The 14,803-nt window shown below is 46.7% G+C and overlaps 2 long non-coding RNA genes across 5 annotated transcripts in view; one reads left to right on the top strand and one right to left on the bottom strand.

Moving 5' to 3' along the window:
- The window catches only part of LOC133498655 (uncharacterized), a 124,786-nt gene that overhangs the window by 96,051 nt on the left and 13,932 nt on the right, over window positions 1-14,803 (bottom strand). Inside the window, exon 3 of one of the 4 annotated variants that reach the window (XR_009794407.1) lies at window positions 1,817-3,628. The exons of 2 other annotated variants lie outside the window; for them this stretch is intronic. This is a non-coding gene — a long non-coding RNA (uncharacterized LOC133498655). Of the gene's footprint in view, window positions 1-1,816; window positions 3,629-12,602; window positions 12,738-14,803 lie in introns of those variants that run through there. One more of the 4 variants, XR_009794401.1, reaches the window with a different exon arrangement.
- Window positions 7,954-13,290, top strand: LOC133498654 (uncharacterized). The gene is made up of 4 exons (XR_009794398.1): window positions 7,954-10,744; window positions 11,741-11,808; window positions 12,104-12,212; window positions 12,308-13,290. It is a non-coding gene; the product is annotated as an uncharacterized LOC133498654 (long non-coding RNA).

Here is a 14,803-nt window from a genome sequence, read left to right as displayed (position 1 = left end):
GTTGAAAATAAATGAAAAACTGGACTTGGTCCTGCCATACGACGGACGGCCTGGCAAACAATCCGAGATGTGCTGCAACTGGCTCAACAGTACAAGTAAAACAAAAACCAAAAAGATTGGCGTCGTATCTCCACGGTGTTTGCCAAGCTTTGTTGCGTCAAGGCGCATATTTTCCCAAAGCATAACACCAACCAAAACTGTCACAAAAAATATACACCAGTCACAAAAATTATCTATATACTGTTCCAATTTGCTCACAAGTTTACTTGGGTCACTAAGTGATTATTCTTTTGCATTCTTTCATATCGACGATCTTGGGCTCAAGAGATTTTCACGAGTATTAATGGCAGCATAATCAGTCCTGACAAGCTTTGAACCCCCCACCTCTTATGTCGGAACCAAAGCGTTGGAGCCGCTGAAGCGGCGCAAGACGGAGCGGGGCGCGCTTTAATCACTCACCGCGGGTTTGAGCCCCCGCGTGACGACAGACGACTTTTGCATCTCCTCGCCTCGTCCTTGACGACGCGCCAAGTGGCGGCTGACGAGGTCGCCGGCGTTTTGTTCGACCCACAAAGGAGGACGCGGCATTGCCGAGATGACTGTTTTTTTTTTTTCTTTACCGTGACCTCGCCTGGAAATCCTGCATAATTCTTTGAAGGGATTATAGGGATGTTGTGATTCTGCAACACGAGCCTGCCTGAGGAAATAAGTGAAACCCCTTGAAGAACAAGCTGGCAAGCAAAAAACTGCAAGGTTGGGACAAAGGCTGGAACTGCCTCCTAACCGGGGCCAGATAACTCAAATTCAAGGGCTAAAAAAAAAAAAAAAAAAGGCTGAAAGGGAGTTTCCTCCCCCCCGCATCCAATTACTAAAGCCCCTCTACAACTCTGGCTATCGCAGCAAAACAGTACCGGGGAGCTTCATTAAGGAGACCCAGAAGTATATCATTAGGTGACCCGACAAGGGTACTCTCCCCTTCACCAAGTCTCCCACTCTCTGGTGACTTAACCCTCTTGAGGATGCTTCCAAAACCGAATCTCTGAGAACGCCGCAATTCCCCAGCCTATCGAGATGAGAGAGAGACGCACTGGATGTTTCGTGCATGTGTGCGAGTATTTATTTATTTTTTTTAACTTTCTGGTCTCCATCCCACCTCATTTTCTTCTTCTCCCCCCCCCTTTTTTTTATATTTTTACTGTTCCAAAGCTTCGTCTGATCCGATCTGATGTGAAATCACAAATTGGCCCCTCGCCGATGCCCCCCTGTGTACATAACAGAACTCATTAAAGATAGGAGGGTTATTAAAAAGTGATGGAGCGAGGGAGGACTGTGACAAGAAAAACGGATTCTGTTTAACAAAAGAAACAGAGGAAAGGAGAGCAAGGAGCTCCAGATAGAAATCAAAACAAATCTCGCTTGGGGAAAACAAGAGTGGAGATGCCTTCGCTATTCACTTTGGCGTCGGACATGTCCCGAATCCGAGTAGGGCTGAGCAAAAACGAGACCCACTTTGCGATGCTAGGCTAGGCTACAAATAAATGATGCATGACTCCCCACTTAAGATAAAAACATTGGTTAAATGACCCCGTCTCAACGCTCACGGAAAGATAGTTCACTCGGGTGCGGAGCGAGCGAGTGCACTCAAAGATCGCTGCTATTTTGCTTCACGGACGTTCATCTATATTTTAGTTGTTGTGACGAGGAACACAAACACTGGTGGATTTTAGGGGGTCGGCGGATGGGACGCGGTGGGGAAAAAAAAAAAAAAATTCCCAGCGACGAAGCCCAGGAAGAAAAGAAAAAAACGGGCGGGGAGGGAAGTTTGTTCCAGCTTGTTTGCTCTCTGGAGGCGAGCGTGGATCCAGATGGACCGAGACCGCCGGCGAGCAGAATGTGCATCAATATTTACTCGCCTCGTCCCAACAAAACCAACACGGAGTAGAAAAACAGGACAACGCGGAGCATGTACAGAACCACTTAAGACGCTGGTGTCAAACTCAAGGCCCGGGGGCCAGAACCGGTCAGCCACATGGTTTTATGTGGCCAGCAACATCCACGATTCTTGTTCAAATCTTTAACAAAGTTTCTAATTGTCAAATCATAGATAACATTGAGATATTGCAAGCTTTTTTTTTTTGTTACCAAGCATCAATAGTTGAAAAATCCATTCCACTTGATTTCTGATTCCAAAACTAGTTCATAAATTTCACATGTAAGTATGATGAGGCAATCAAAGATTTTTATGGTTTCAGTCATAACGGCCCTCTGAGGAAACCATAACTACAAAGGAACCCGTGACAAAAATGATTGACACCCCTGAAAGACTGCACATTCGCCACCATCCCGTCTGAATAGCGACACGAAACGTCTCCTATCCAAGACATTTACATGCAATTTCTGAAGCAAATATTTTACTTCAATTCGACATCTTAAAGGCAGTCAATGCAGCACCGAGCAATAAAGCACGAGTACCCGTGTCGGGGATTGAGCTGGCAGACAGTGACCTTGGGAGTCAATAAATATGAGGTGAGACGCGCAGTTGAAAGGTTAATGACCGGCTAGGCTCATTACCTGGGAGACATTTTGACACCGGGAAAAGCACAGGCCCATAAAATAAACTGGGCAGAAGCAGTCGTAGCAACACCGTGACTTAAATAGGTTATAGAGGCGCCGTTACAGTGTTGAGCAGGTTTTTCATCCGAATTGCCTCTCAACGAATAATTTATACTATATCAGAGGCAGCTAAGACATGCTCAAGTCATTGCTGGCAATGCATTTTAGAATTACTCAAATAATTGCATGCGTGTGAGATTTTGAACTGCAACACATTGCACATGAAACCGTACAAGTAGGTAACTCAGAGAGGAGGAATTTTAACGAGGCTACCAAATTTGATCATAAAAATGAGCACACAAGTCAACTTTGACCCTCTTTGTCAGTGAAATAACACCAAAGAGGGCATTTGACGACAACAGTACAGTCACGGGAAGACCGAGTACCGGGACAGCACTGCCCCATTCACTAGTATCAGATTAAAGACCAAGGAACGTTGTCTATGGTCAAAGTGACAAACAAAATGACTTTGATTCTCGCTCAGCCACTGCTGGTGGGGGTGCGACCCGAAACGGTTTTCTGGTTGTTTCTATGCGCGTCCTGTGAGCTGCGACCAGTCCAGGAAGTACACTGAAGCTTTGAGCTCATTTTAAAAACAAAGAATCTCCTAAAAAAAAAAAAAAAAAAAAGAAAATCCTTTGAGATGTGATGATATTGTCTATTTATCTCCAAAGATGTCTGTCAGTGTGATGGATTTCTATTTGACATAAGGGGGTGCTAAGGTTAAGCTCTGTAGCTGACAGAGTGGAGACGAACGGGGACAAACGCGACCACGTTGGGTTTCCTCCCTTTCCCCCGCGGCCTTGTGCGGCGTCGCCACCATCCGCCCGCCCTGTCCATCTCTGTCTCATATGCGCCACTTCCCGGGCCTCCGACCGGCCCGCCTTGTTTTTTTTTTGTCCGTGTTTTGATGTCTATATCGCAGAGACGGAAAGAGGCGGAGGGCGGCGGAATCGCGGGGATGCTGTGTGCGCTGTGTGTGGAAGTGGAATCAGGGCAGAATGGAGGCACTCATCTGGATAATGGAGAGAGAGAAAGAGAGAGAGAGAGAGAGAGAGAGAGAGAGAGAGAGAGAGAGAGAGAGAGAGAGCTCTGTAAGCCGCGAGTCTCGATGCAGCGGCGGTAGTGCGTGTACGCACACACTCACACACACTCCCATGCACACAAACAGTTGTAATTTGTCATTTGGCCGGGAACTGGGCCGTCAGCTCGGGGTAACTTTTCCCTTCTGCCGGCGCGATAATCTTCCCCTTTGAAAGGCGGCCAATCCAATCCCACGGCTGACATCGGCAAGACGAACGCCGCCATTCTGACCTTTGTGCCGCGCCGGCTAATCTTTCGCTATAAGAGGTGAGGCGTGATATCGCCGGCACGTTCAACAAGCGGACCTATCCTTCGTGAGTGCGGTCCACGTCTCTTTTTGTTGTACTATTTCCGCGCAAACACCCGCGGCTTCCTCCCCACGGCAGCTGGCGAGCATTGTCTAGTGACTCGATTTTTAATAAAAGCAGGAAAAGCCACAAAGGCCTTTTTAGTCACTTGACATTTAACAAAACCCCATGTTTCTGCCTTTGGCTTAACGTTTCAGGGTCTGTCAAAACGACTTGTGATCCGGTCCTTTCCCTGGGAGCTTATGAACATTTGAGGCTTTTCCACACCTTCAAAACTCTTCCCTGGGATTTTTAAAGGTCCAAGGAGTCTAATACGGAACGGTAAACACAATATTGCAACATGCAACACCCGCTGTCCTAGAATCCATCCCAGGTGGCATTGCGCAAAGAAAAAAAAAAAAAGACTTCAACATCCATTTTCTACCACTTATCCTCTTCAGTGTCACCGGAGGGATGTCTTGCAGTCGGAAACACCTCTTGACATTCTCACCTAACGACAAAAAGTGCTACTTTAAATATCGGTTGTCATTTGAGACCATCAACTGTCCCAACTGATCAGTCCAAACCTGATCAACTGCAGCAGCCTACAAATTCCAAAACCAGAGATGGTTGCGGATCACACAAGTTCTTGTCTGCCCTGTCTGGTCATTACCCGTCCAATCTTTTTGAGTGACACAGATTTCTCTTATCTCGTTCCAATCAATGACCAATTTGCCTCATTTCAGGCTCCGGTGTAGACACAGCTGCTCTTCTGCAGTCGGATTTAGCGCACTGAAGCTTAGATAAACACCAAAAACTGGAGGCTAAAGACAACAGTCGATTGATTCCTTATAAAGTACTTTTCAGTCTGGGTCCCCAAGCATCAATAATTTATATATCTTAAGTTGCAAAACTGACAATTTAGGACAGAAGCTGACAAAAGTACCTGATTTCAAAGAGACTTTACACCGATGTGATCTGCTTGATCGGTATCGGCTGATAATTAACATGTTACGCTGTCATAACTCCCTGATCCGATCAATGACGTCATTGATTGGCTCCGCGAAAGATATTTACTCATACGAATACACGACCTGACGAGAGAGAAACAAAATATGCTTGAAAATACTCAGTTTACGGAATATACAATAAATGAACAAGTCATTCAAATGGACGCATTGCACCAACTTGAGGTCGGATCGGTAATCACCGATCGTTCTTTTAAACTGATCGGCCCCAAGAATCCTGATTGTGCAAAGCCTAAAAACGTGGTCTCTGCCTGTCGATGTCGATTTTCGTTTTAACCTGGCCCCCAATGCCACGATCTCCGCAGCCCTTGCCAGCCCTCGCGGAGTGCGTGTTCGGCCCTCAACAGGCCGCTTCAGATTCGCCGCTATTTTCTATGACATGGTACCAATCAGCACTTAACCCCCCCCCCCCTCCCCCAGCTGAGAAGCCACCCACAATGAAGACAGACTTGGAGCGATGGCGCGTGAAAGGCAGAAGGGGAGAGAAAGAAAGAAATGGCGGGACAAGAAAGAAGAAAAGAAAGGGAAGCAGCTCCTTGTTGAAAATCCTCAATTTACCCAGATGCTGACGCTCCCCGCCGCGTTCAAACCCGTCAAAAGACGAGCCACATCCGAGCAGTGAGACGCATAAATACACAACTGCCCTCGCATGAACGCTTACGTCTCTACCATTACTGCAGTAATTTGAATATAAGTGACACATTCGCGGATGTCTCCCGCCGCCAATGACATCAGGTAAATAATACCTTTCAAAAATCAATAGCCTGTGTTAAATTACGCCCCTGGGTATATTCATCTCTTTTTCCAATAACAGTTTTTGTATTTGAAAATATTCCTGCGTTTTATCATGCCGTGCCCTTGCTGACGACGCCCATCCCTCAGAAGAACGCAATCGATGCGAGCCACTGCGATGATAGATTGCGTTTACCCGTTTATCAAATATGGTATTTCATTTGTTTGTCCTGGGAAATGCCCGAGATACTCGATATTGTTAGCAGCGTTGATAAAAGTTGCAATGGATATAGTGAGCTAACGGTTGCTATGGAAATACTCTTGGGCGGAGAGCGTATTTTGGGTGTTCTGTATTTAAAGTTGAGTTTTCAGTTTAAAAATCACAATATCACGAGTTAAATGAAGTGAAGCGAGGCTCCATTCAGGTCTTGCTCATGGTTTTAAAACTGCAACCTCCCCATAAATATGACCATATTAGAGGCGCGTCCATTGCTCTCAATCAATTTGCCCCCCCAGGGGGCAGAACCTTGGCAAGGGTTCTGTATCGTCGTGCGATGCAGACTTTTTTTTTTTTTTTTGTCCAGTTCTCTGTTGCCATGACTGAGTGGCGATGAGGAAGTCGGCGGAGCAAAGCGCGGCAAACAACATTTGGACTTTTCACACCGCGCTGGAGCCCACCGAAGAAACAATGTTGACGCAATCATCAGTTAATTGTCCGTTAACGGCTCCCTTTCCGCGTTCCTCCTCTAATTGGCTGGCGCGCCATCTGCGCACGCTCACGGATGCGTTGCCCGCGCAGGGGGAAACCGCTCCCGTCCTCGACAAAACTCTCCACAACAGGCCTCGGTTAAACGCTCTGATATAACCAGACGCGTGAAGTCACATATTTCGGCCCGACAGAGCGGCTCGAGCGATAACCAGTCGCCCGCAGAGAAGCGTTTACAGCCCCTGGCGAATGTTTGCATTGATTTCTGCCTTTGAAGAAGGGCGGTCAAAAGGACTATTTCAACGTTTGTCGTCGCAAATGGCCTGACTTCAGCGAGAGGCAGTTTGCGCCGCACTCAAATCTGCTGACAAGCCCGTTATTGCACTTCTGATGGATCTCTCTTTCGCACCTTCCCTTTTCGGCGACCTCTCTCCCGACTGGCACGTGAATCATTCCCGGGAATGTTGCTCGTTGTCCTGTAAATCACGTTTCGGCGCTGCGGTTTTGTTGTTGTCACCTTGCAGAAAACCATGTGTGTGCGCGTCTGGAAAAAGCACAAAGGTGAGACAGATACAGCAACGACGGCGCTTTAAGCGCGCCTGTTACCATGGAAACCTCCTTTGCCTGAGCTCACCTTAACCGATGGATTTCCTCCCATGGATGTACTGCATAATAAGCCCAGGAGAAAGTGGATAAAGGACGAGCCCGCCATTTGTGGACAAGCAATACGTCCCTAAAAATGGGCTTAAGATGTTTTCCGGGCGAATTCGTGCGCACAAACGCAGACAGCAGCACGGTGTGGGCGGCTGTTATTAAAGAAATTCAAACAAATGCGAAAGAAGCCCAGCACTATTATACCAGACATTATTTTGTCTTTATTACTCCCTCGGAAGCTAGTACTTGCCCCTCTTTCCATGCTGGAATGGAGCTGGCAACTTCTGTGTAACATCCATCGATCAGTTATCTCCCGCTTTTCCGGGTCGGGTCGCGGGTGAAGTAGCTTCAAGCATGGATACCCAGACTTCCTTTTCCCCAGCCGCTTCTTCCAGCTCTTCCGGAGGGATCCCGAGGCGTTCCCAAGCCAGCCGAGAGACATGGTCTCTCCAGGGTGTCCTGGGTCATCTTCGGTGTCTCTTTCCGGTGGGACGTGCCTGGAACACCTCACCAGGGAGGCGTCCGGATCAGATGCCCCAGCCACCTCATCTGGCTCCTCTCAATGCGGAGGAGCAGCGGCTCGACACTGAGCCCCTCTCGGGTAACAGAGTGTCTCACCCCCTCTCTAAGGGAGAGCCCGGACACCCTGCGGAGGAAACTATTTACCATTCGATCTACGTTCCCACCCTCACCTATGGGCATGAGCTGTGGGTCAAGATCCCGAATACAAGCGGATGAAATTAGTTTCTTTGTGACATCTTCTCTGAAAATATGGGACTGACAATGAGATTGTTAGTTTCAAACCAAATCTGTTTCGTGATGCCATGTCCCCCGTGGAATTCCACATTCAAAACCATGCCGAGACTACCTTGTTCTTTTGTTCGCTTATTGAACAAATAAAACAAGACCGGCGCTTCTCTCCTTTGTCAAAAGCGGGAAGAGCGCCTGGGAGACTCCTTGGGAGGTGGACAGCTCTTTAGTCAAATAGAACAGGTAGATGTGTCACTTGACAAAAAAAAAAAAAAATCTCAGATTTGAATCACGCTCGGCACCGTGGAGACGGACTCGGGTTCGTGTCACACTAAACGTCGCGCGACGTCGCAGAGGTGACACATCAATTCACACTTGTCTGCTGGGATCCTAACTCGCTGCAACGGCGCTCCGCTAGGGTGACTTGGATATTTTTCCCCCTCGACTCGCATCAAACTAGAAATCGTTTTGCGTGGCGGACAGTCAAGGATTCACTCATTCCTTTATCATTTGGGGAAATTTGAAATTCTCCTTTTTTTTTTTTTTTTTCTTTCCCCCCACGTGCGTGAAACTCTTCAAGTCTTGACTTTCAAAACCGAGCCGGTCAACGTCGAGTCCCCGCGAAATTTCAACCGAGTTGTGTCAAGTCATCACAATTGTAGTCATAAGTCAGATTCACTTTTCAGAGAAGGACAGTGGCCTTATGTAAAATACATGTGTGTGTGTGGGGGGGGGTCTGCACAGTGGGCCGCAGATTACCATGGCACAGTGTCGTGCACCTCACCCCCCGAGTGCGGCAGGAGCAGATGTTAAAGCTCGTGTTGGCCGTGGGGCTTAAAACGCGACTCCCATCAAACGAAAACCGTTTCTCCCCGCGGACAGCGGCTCTGCATGCCCGCTCTTCATCCAACGTTCGTTTCTCTTTGTTCATCAGAAAAACGGCACTGACGCCAGGGGGGGAAAAAAAAGAAAAAATTAAAAAAAAAAAAAAAAAGCTAAATAAAAACAGGCAGATTAGCCCCTTAAACTAGGGCAAAAAGTTCCACTCGCAGCCTTTGTTGCAAAGGCCTTTCATGTCGAGGGCTGTGTTTTTTTTTTTTTGCACTTGACCTTGGAAAAATGATTTGACTTTCCCCCGTTCTTAATACAACAGGCTCAACCTCGAAATTACATTTTAACGTGACGTGCTGACGAAGAGTGCGACAGGGTAGCGGACGTGAGGTCCGGGTTCGAATCTTGGGCGCTGCACATTCCCAGAATACTACATGTAAATTTGTTCATTGTATCGGTGTGAATGCGATTGGTAGTTTCTCGTTGTGCGCCCTGGGATTGGCTGGCGAGAAGTCAAGGACGGTGCCGACTTCGCTTGCCAAATGTCAGGTGATTTCCAACAAGTCACTTTCTGTCTCGAATGAGGACAAGTGCAATAAAAAAAAAATATGCAAATTGAGATGGCATGATGGAAATGTATTTCTCGTTTATTGGAAAGCAGAGGACATTGTACCTTAAAAATAAAACATTTTTGTGATGTGTGTGTGTATTTTTCCATTCTTTGTGCGGTTTATTTTCCTTTTATGCTTTTAAGTTGTTAGGACGTGGATCTTTGCGACACTGTTTCCTTTCATACTTTAAAATCCTTATGATGTGACGCGGTTTCCTCTGATGCTCTCGGGTCCGTGTGACGCCTACTCTTTGTGTTCTTTGTGACGCGGCAGTCTGAAACGTTTCAAGGGTTACCTATATAAGGACGAGAAAGACTGACCACGAGGCTTCTTCTCGCGACCTCACCGCTGCTCTGGGAAACTACGCTGCTTGGAATACTTAACTGCACGGACGCCTGCCGCTTTTCGTTTTTGGACCGGCTGGAACTTTCCCTAACTTGGAAATACCCGCTGGGACGAACATTTACTCGTTTGGGAACACTCGTTCGACTTTGGTTTAACTACTCTGTTCTTGAACGTCTATTTGGTGTTAGCTATTTTTTCGTGTTTGTGTTGTGTTGAGGTGAGTGAGATTATATTGTAGAAACGCAATAGAACTGCTTTGTCGCATTTTTGCTGGTTTGAACAAAGGGGACGTTAGTCTAAATTCACACGTAACATTTTCAACACATGAGAATCACCTCATGCAGGCTCGCGAATAACCTCGGTGTTACAGCGCTATACTCCTTTAAGCCCCTTTGGGTATTTGGAACACAAACAGTGGAGCAACACATGCAGAAATAATATAATAATCACGAGCTTATATTCTTTATCTGCTGCAAAGAATGATTAAAATTACTGCTGCTTACTATGGAGCTGAGACATTGCCACGTGTATTAAAAAATTAATTTGACAGACTCCTGATTCCCATGTTTGCATTTGCCTTCATTTTTCACCGTGACCCATATTCCAGTGGCGGCACTTAGGAGCAAAGAAAATGGCAAATGTGTCACTTGAATCACGTAGAGTAAATCCAGCCCGAAAGCCGCAGGCCTCTATTTTGTGTCCCGCAATGTGTACTGCCTTCCGGCTGATTGAGCTGTCACAGCACTTTGGTCGCCGCATGGATTCTTCCGGACAGAGGGGCTCGATGGTTAAATTGAGCATCAAGGAGTGCGCTGAGCAAAAAAACTCGGGAAGCTCACATTGCACTCGAATCGTCGGACTTGTGTTTAGCGGTCGTGACCCCTCGCTTAAGGAAAAGGCAAGTCAAGGTTTTGAACGAGCCGAAGTGCTTTCCGACTAATTTTTCAGCGACTTCTCTTATTCTACCTTCGCAGGTCTGATTGGGAGGCGCCGGGGCGTCCCGACTACACGTTTGTAATTCTGCGTGCAAAATGATGACACTTTGGCAGCCGTTTCGCCGGGATTGCATCACGTCAATCAAAACATTGCACGGGTGGATAAAATGTGAGCGACGCGTTATGTGGTGATAGTGCTTGGAATACGGGAGGCACTCAGACAGCTTCAAAGAATAAAAAACAAAAACGAAAATTATAGTTCAATAGGCCTACATATTGTATGTCGGTTTTTAGGTTACGGTTTGGTTGAATTTGGCAAAGGGAACAAAATGAGTTTATGACATTTCAAATCACCATCTCAATGTTTTGCTTGTTAGGAAACTAGAACACAAATAGCGTGTCGCATTTGGAAATGAAGGAGCCTGACAAAAGCAAAAAGCAAAAAAAAAAAAAAGTTTGACTAGTCTGAATTATGCTATAAAAAAACCACTTGTGTCATTTGTTCGTGCTTGAGCTCCATCTGGAGAGCCCGGGTGAGTCTGTTTAAATTGCGTATGATGATGTCGCAAAGATTTTACATTTTGTAGAAAGCGTGACATCTGCTCGCCAGAAGCTGAGCTGCACTGTGTTTGTTGACGGCCTAAGCGTGCGGCGGCAAAAGTGCGAGGCGGTTACACTTCTTTCTCTCGTGCGATAAAATACATAATATGACGATGGAGGACTTGAGTGGCATTTATCTTTTGGTGTAAAATAGGTGACACACCCACTGACTAATTATTATTATTAGTGGCGTGGGCATTATTTTTTTTATTCTATTTTAAATGGCTGACACTTTTCAGTTTGTAATATGAGACCATTAGTAATATTATTCGCTGTGTCAGAACTTCTGGAATACAGTCTCAAATGTTATATAAAAATATATATATATATGTATATATACACACGCGCACACACAGATACATAGATGAATGAAAGAAGTCAAAGAAAATGTATTTGAAATGGTCAAAGGTGTCCTCAGACAGGCACCAAACAACCCAATCCAATATTATATAAAGCCATTTTTTGCATCCTTGTCTATCTTAATGTCGACATTACGTGGAACACGCAGAGCAGATTCAAACAGATTCGTTTGTGTGCTTCTCTTTGACACTTTTGCACATTTCAGCTACTGTCTAGGGAGAGATCACCCTCCCTCGCTCGCTCGTGGCTTCGCCGTTATGGCGTCGAGGATAGGTGAGCTTGCGACAGACGGTGCAAGAGGAGCAAGGGAAGGGGAGGGAGGGAAAGAAAGACAGAGAGAGAGAGAGAGAGAGAGAGAGAGAGAGATACCAGGCATCTGTCAGTGTGCAAAGGTGAACTTGCCACGGGCATTCGCTCTCTCTCTCTCTCTCTCTCTCTCCCTTTCTCTTCCTCCCTTCCCCTTCAAACACATCAGCATGTCTGTCATGGCTGCAGTTTTCTTTTTGCCCAGACGCATTTGTGGACAAGAAAAGTGCATTAGCGCCTCCCTCCATGCGACTATTTACAGTATTCTCCGACCCCATGGAGGCAACCGTGCCGCCCCACACGTGAGCACCAACGCCAGCGGGTGAACGTTTCGATGAAGACGTACTCATCGGACACGCGCGGATGCTTCGGTACTGTACTTCAAGTTGCTGTAAAGTGAAAAATTGCCAAGTGTGTAAATGATGAGGGTTCCAAATCGTGATAAAGACATTGTCTCCTTTCTCAGGCGCTGTGGGCGTGTCTACTGATCCAAACACGCCCCACTCGGCTCTCGACTCCCAGTCAGATAGCACGTCAACGACCTGGAAAAATGGATGCTACTTTGCCTCATATTTATTTATTTATGTATTTATTGCCTACACGTCAGTGAATTATTGAACGACAAGTTTAAAGCTCTTGGGCGCAGGGCTTTTTCACACCACAACAATGAGGCACTCGAAAGCGGACATGCCAGCCCGAAGGCCTCATCTGATCCAAGTTTTCATTGTTGAGATATTTCCTTTTGTTTCATCTCTTATTTTCCTGTGTCCTGCTTCCGTCGTGTCTTGCTCCACCTGCTCTCCTTAATCCTGCTCCTTGTTTCGTCCAATCAGCTCCCTTTAGCCGCTCGTATCTTGTCCACGTGTGCCTCGTTGTCTCGTCATTTCTGTCAGCCTCTGTCGGATCATTTTCATAACACGTCACGTTTTCCTGAATCCCATCACGCCAGTTTTCCTGCTGATTTTCCCATTTTCTTATTTTATTTTCGACTTTGAACCTTAGGTTTTTTTTGTTTTTTTTTTGGTTCTTTTGAAAATAAACCCTCTTGTGAGTCCACCCCTTTCCCCACCAACATCACCGCAAAACTATAACAGAAAGAAGGCGCCAAAAGCCACGCTCTGGAATTGCTATTTCGGGAGAAACCCGACTAAATGTTTGAAAAGTTGGAAAAAAGTTTTGTAAATCCCGACTAAATGGAACAGGTTTAAAACGGGAGTCAGGGGGATGCAGCTCACTCGGCTTTGCGTGGAATTAAAGCTCTGCATCAGCCGCCTATAGACTATGGAGACATGAGAACAATATTTATGCAAAGGTGCTGCGCCATCCTGCTCTCTTTTGTTACTTTTTCAAGCACTAAGTATTCCCCAGGTGTTCTGCTGTTCTCTCTTCAAACACTCCCTCCTGGTGGAGTGGAAGCGCAAGCTTCATGCATTTAAACGTAGTGCTTGACCTGCCTGTCTAGTCTGGTGGTCCGGGAGTAGGGTGGGGGGGGGGGGGGGATGCCCATGTGATTATGTAGAACCTCCATCATTGCACCAAAAGAGAAAGACATGTCTGCATTCCAGTCTCAAGCACACTGAAAGAAAGCTTTCAGGAGCTCTTTCTAAAAAGGTCCCGCTGACTTGTGAAGACATAATGGAGAGACGATTTAACACACACACACACACACACACACACTTAAGTGTTGCCTGTCATGAGTCCAATTGTAGAACGACACACTATAGCAAAGCGTCACAGACAGTTGCAGCCCGGTCGGTGTGGGAGGAAGGTGCTGAGAGGTGAGATGGGAAGTAGAATACGGGTAGGAGAGGAACATGGTGGTTTTTTCGTCTGTTCCAATGTATAAAGCGAGGACACAGCATTAAGTACACCGGGAGTATTTAAAAGAGAAAGTGAGCGCGAGAGATCGGATGTTTATCAGCAGCAAATGAGAATATACTGAACCCCATGACAAATAAAAATTAAAAGCTCGAGCGTCTTGGCCAGCCCGACATCCTGATCACGAGATGACAAGGCAAGAAACGTGCCCCAGAGCCTTGCGCAAAACCCTCCAAGATATCGAGCCATCGATCGAGCGGTACATTCACCGGCCCGCCGTCGATGCGGAGGACTACAGGCGCGGCCTCTCGGCGATCCGTCGAACCGCCGTAGCCGACGGGATCGCCGGCTACAAACCCAACATCGTGTTGGGCGGCTACCCGCCTCCAGTGGCCGTATCCCAAAGACAACTCCCACGGCCCGTGAGATCGACGCTACCGCAACTCCGTTCGGGCTGGTGTCACAAGCGCAACAACGATACGCATTCTCTCTTCAACTTTGCTCAAAAACCGACCACTCTGACGGTGGAACACCTGTGGAGCGCCCCGGCAGATTTCCGGACCCTGACACGGGAATAACGACCGTCCTACTTGGCTACAACAACGAATAAACATTAGCTGAAAAACATAACTATTCAGGTTTCTGCAACACCACAAGATGCCACCCACGTACTCTCCTCACAGGGGGCGAAGTTAGCGGGGAAGTAACTCGTGTTAGTCAGCAGCTGGTTGGCTTGGCAGCATGATGGGAGATACCAGTAGAGATGCGACGGGCATGCGAGGCTCCTTGTGGCATTTAAACCACAGAGAAAGCAACGTGATAAACCTCTCAGGATGATTCCAAGAAAGGTCCGGATTGCTAAGAACCGTCAAGTGCTCTTCGTTATCCAACAAAGGAGTTTACAAAATGGAAATATCTATGTGCATATCACTCCAAAACATAGTAGAACAGTTGTTACGAAGGTGTGTTTGTATATAATATATAATAATATAAGGTTTCCTGCCTAAAATATTCCTCCCCCATCACTTGAGTAAACGTTACCGTTTGCGGGGGGCGGACTGTTATTCGAGGCTGATGATGTGAATGAGTCACGTCTTGGAGGTTATTGCTTGGTTGCATCAGTGTAGACAAAACCTTGCTAGAC

This window comes from Syngnathoides biaculeatus, chromosome 1 (genome assembly GCF_019802595.1).
Source record: "Syngnathoides biaculeatus isolate LvHL_M chromosome 1, ASM1980259v1, whole genome shotgun sequence".
NCBI classification, from domain to species: domain Eukaryota; kingdom Metazoa; phylum Chordata; class Actinopteri; order Syngnathiformes; family Syngnathidae; genus Syngnathoides; species Syngnathoides biaculeatus.
The sequence above is the reverse complement of the archived record's forward strand: the minus strand, read 5'-3'. Positions and strand labels throughout refer to the sequence as shown.